At 45.2% G+C, this 4,722-nt stretch overlaps 1 pseudogene; it reads left to right on the forward strand.

Moving 5' to 3' along the window:
- Window positions 1–555: 555 nt before the first annotated feature.
- On the forward strand, window positions 556–1,973 carry LOC147414888 (vigilin pseudogene; annotated as a pseudogene).
- Window positions 1,974–4,722: the final 2,749 nt, after the last annotated feature.

Here is a 4,722-nt window from a genome sequence, read left to right on the forward strand (position 1 = left end):
TCTTGCAATTCATATTTCTTTACCATTCCCATGTGAATCCTGTAATGTCAAAAAACAAGTTTGAACTTACATTGCACCCTCTTTTCACAGTGACTGCTAATAGAACCATCATGAAGCTTGTGGGAACCTATCTCGTTGCACTTATTTCAGTTAAATTGGCATGAAGGTAGTTTGTGGGCTCAAAAGGAATGAGGGGAAGAAGGATGGACACGTACACTACCTTGGAAACCAGACTAAAAGCATCAAATGGAAGTTAGTACAAGGACTGTGTCTCCCACTTCTTGCATTAAGGATGTGCAACAAAACGGGTTGAGAATAGAGTTGCTGGTGCATGTTCTCTCAAAATCATCTTGAGATTAGTGAGGACAGCAAGTTTGGGGTCAGTTTTGTATAAAACAGGGCCAAGATGGTGGCTGGCCCCTTGGCCTCGTACCCAGCATAGGCTTCGCTGTGGGCCTACTAGAGCAAAAGCTGGCAGGCTTACAGGATGAACTCTCTGGCTACTCACCATTTAGCTGTGGCATACCCAGATTGTGTGTGGGTGGGAAGTTGACAATGAGCTCCATGGCAGTTTTGACCCAGGAGAGCTTTGCTGAACACTGCAGAGGCCTGACTCAGCAGCAGGTGAAACCTGCTTTAAACTCTGAAGAAGAGAATGATCCTCCAACCTAGAAGGAAGCCTTCCCTCTGCTCCCTGAGAAAGCACCATGTTTGGAAGCTGCCCAGGAACCTGCTGGGCCCTGGAGCAAAGTCCGACCAATAAAGGCTTCTGTCATCACTCAGGTGTTTCATGTGCCACTGGAGGAGAGGAAATACAAGGACATGAATCAGTTTGGAGAAGGCGAGCAGGCCAAGATCTGACTTGACATCATGCAGAAGACAGGAGCTCACCTGGAGCTGTCTCTCGCATAGAACCAGGGCCTTTCGATCGTGGTCTCTGGCAAGCTGGAAGCAGTCATGAAGGCTCGGAAGGAGATTGTCGCTCGGCTGCAGACTCAGGCTTCGGTGACAGTTGCCATCCCCAAGGAGCACCACCGTTTTGTCATTGGAAAGAATGGTGAGAAGCTGCAGGACTTGGAGCTCAAAACTGCAACCAAAATCCAGATCCCCCGCCCAGATGACCCCAGCAATCAGATCAAGATCACTGGCACTAAGGAAGGGATTGAGAAGGCCCAACATGAGATTGTGCATATCTCTGCTGAGCAGGATAAGCATGCCATGGAGCAGCTGGATGAGGAGAAAGTGTACCACCCCTTCATTGCTGGCCCTTACAACAAGCTGGTGAGCGAGCTCCTGCAGGACACAGGGACACGTATCAACATTCCTCCACCCAATGTCAATAAGACAGAGATATTCTTCACAGGAGAAAAGGAGCAGCTAGCCCAGGCTGTGGCTCGTGTTAAGAAGATCTATGAGAAGAAGAAAAAGAAGACTACTACCATTGCAGTGGAGGTGAAGAAGTCCCAGCACAAGTATGTCATCAGCCCCAAGGGGAATTCCCTGCAGGAGGTCTTGGAGAAAACTGGAGTCTCTGTTGAGATCCCACCCACTGACAGTAGCTCTGAGACAGTGATACTGCAAGGCAAGCCTGAAAAGCTTGGACAAGCATTGTCTATGCAAAGGCCAACAGTTTTACCGTCTCTTCGGTTTCTATCCCCTCTTGGCTTTATTGTTTCATTATTGGAAAGAACAGACAAAACCTAGCCAAAATAACTCAGCAGATGCCAAAGGTTCACATCGAATTCACTGAAGGAGAGGATAAAATCACTTTGGAAGGACCTACAGAAGATGTGAATGCAGCTCAGGAACAGATTGAAGTCATGGTCAAGGATCTGATCAACCGGATGGATTATGCAGAAATCAGTGTTGACCACAAATTCCACCGACACCTCATTGGCAAGAATGGAGTTCAGATGGTGGAGTATTCTGTGACTACCAGAGACCCAAGTGGTAGAAGCAAAGTTGCTCCCTAAGGGCACATCTGCACAACAAGCTGAAATGATTGCTCTAGTAAGAGCACTAGAGCTTGATGAAGGATTCCGGATAAATATTTGGACAGATCAAATTATGCCTTCAGTGTAGTTCATGCCCATGGAGCTATCTGGAAGGAACATGGACTTTTGATGGCCCAAGGAAAACATATTAAACATGCTGACATGATCTTAAGATTTTTGAATGCAGTACAGTTGCCTTCGGAGGCTGCAATTACGCACTGCAAGGGGCACCAAAAGGGTAACACTGCCCAGGAAATGGGGAATAAATTGGCAGATTACGAGGCAAAAAGAGCAGCGGAACAAGGTGAGGTATTAAGTTTAATTCCTGAAAAAGCTTTGCCACTACCAGAGTTGGTTGATTATGATGAAAAGGATCTTAGATTAATTAAAGACTTGGAGGCAGAGGTTGAATCATGAGGTTGGGCAAAACTAAAAGATAATAGAATAATAGTTCCCTTTACAATATTATGGAAACTAGTAAAAACAGAACATGACAAGACTCATTGGGGAACAGAAGCTTTGTATAATTCCCTTATGAAGCAAATAGTAGCCAGAAATCTGTTTCAAACTATAAAAACCATGGTTAATAGATGTGAAATATGCTTGCAAAATAATCCAAAGGTAGAAAATCCTGTAAGATTTGGAAGTATTGATAAAGGGAATGTCCCAGGTCAAAATTGGCAGATAGACTTCTCAGAACTCTCTAGAAAAGGGGGGGTATAAGTATCTATTAGTATTAACTGATACCTTTTCTGGATGGCCTGAAGCTTTCCCTTGCAGAACAAATAAAGCCCAGCAGGTAACAAAAAGTCTATTAAAAGAAATTATTCCTAGATTTGGACTGCCAGAAGTGATCTCCTCTGATAGAGGACCACACTTTGTGTCACAAATTGTTCAACAAGTTTTTAGAAATTATTTGGAAATTGCATACTGCTTATTGCCCACAAGCAAGCGGACAGGTGGAAAAGATGAATCACTTAATAAACACACAATTGAGTAAGATTTGCCAGGAAACTAATTTAAGATGGGATCAAGCCCTCTCTATTGCATTATTTAGGCTCCAAGTCAAACCAAGAACCAAGGAAAAACTAAGTCCCTTTGAAATTCTATATGGAAGACCATTTCAAACTAGATATCAAGGGCAAGATCTCACCCAAGTAGGAGAGATTAATCTACAACGATATCTGATTGCATTAGGGAAAAAATTAGAAGAAGTAAATGGATTAGTGACATGCGGAAAACAGACTCCACAATCTGTGAGGTTGTAAAGTAGGTATGTTTATTCAGCGCTGGGCAGCACCGGGGTAGCCCCACCAAAGTCGTGCGTGCCCCAACACGGCAACTTATCTCTGATTTATACGGTCAGATGCTACATATACATAAGGTTTCCCAGTACTCCTATACATATGCATAACCTATCCCCTCTTCGTATTAAAATTAGTTCCAAATGGTCATTTACATAAACTCCTCCTAACTGCGCTTGCGCAGTGCCTCCTTGTGGTGGTCGTCGGGGGTCGTGGAGATGAAGGCTGATGGCTCCTCTTCATCACCGCTAGTAACCTCTTGAAGGCTGATGGCTCCTTTTCGCCACAGCTAGTAACCCCTTGTTCTTGCGCAGCCTCAGTTGCTCCTTGGCTCTTGCCCAAACTGTAGGGTTGGTTTTAGTCGATTCTTGAGGCATCCTGCAGGTTCTTATCAGGAACTGTCCTTGTGTGGAGCCATAAATCTTCGTGCTTCTGTGAGTTTATCAGGAATTGTCTTTTGTAAGGGGCCATAACATTCCTTGCTTCAAATAGTTTGTACAATAGTCAGCAAAATATTAAGCAGTATTCATTAGCTGGATTCTTTGGGTTACACAGCAATCGAGATCATCATTAAGCAATAATATTTTCACCAAGATTTCCTTAACCCCTTCCCTCATTAATAATATCTACCAGAGCATGGGGTTTAGATTCCCCGGTGCATTTGTTTAAACATGGGGATCGGATTTATGTCAAAAATATTTGAGGTGATCCTCTTGAAGGGAAGTGGAGTGGCTCTTTCCAAGTTCTGCTCACGACCTACACTGCAGTCAAGCTTGAGTGATCTGCAAAAGAACGCCGCAATCCAAGTGGATTGTGAAGCAGGTATGTTTATTACAGCTCTGCAGTGCTGGGTGCAGCAAGGGTCACGTACCCTAAGGATGCTTGCACCCCGAGCTGCGGTAATTGCGTCCTATTTAAAGCAACAAAACCTATATATTTACATATTTATCACTCTGTCCCGCTTCGGATGTAAATTAGATCTCCTCCCCCTTGTGCAGGCGCAGTCTTCCCCTTCGGGGGTCTTTTGGTGGTCTCGGGGAGGAAGTAAGAGTTCCCCGATAGTCTTCATCATGATTGTCCTTTTGAACCCATCTTCCAGAGTGTGCAGTTCAGGGACAGCTGGGCAGTGTCTCCCCGTCCGTGTCCACACCCCCCGTCCGTCCGTCCGTCCGTCCGTTTCTCCCCCCACCCCCCACCCCTGCGACCACAGCTCAAGGCAACATCCCCCTCCATGGTCACGGTCTTTTGCACAAATACAATTCCTCCCCCATCCCCATCGTACCTAAAACAATGAAGCAGGCCTTCAAGTAATCAAGACCCTACTTGAGCACAAGCAAGCAGGCCTTCAAGTGATAAAGACCCTACTTAAGCCCTGCCAAGGGCAGGGGGTTACACTCTTGTTTACCAAAGACAAGGCTAGCTAG

Source organism: Leptosomus discolor, chromosome 9 (genome assembly GCF_034619465.1).
Source record: "Leptosomus discolor isolate bLepDis1 chromosome 9, bLepDis1.hap2, whole genome shotgun sequence".
NCBI classification, from domain to species: domain Eukaryota; kingdom Metazoa; phylum Chordata; class Aves; order Leptosomiformes; family Leptosomidae; genus Leptosomus; species Leptosomus discolor.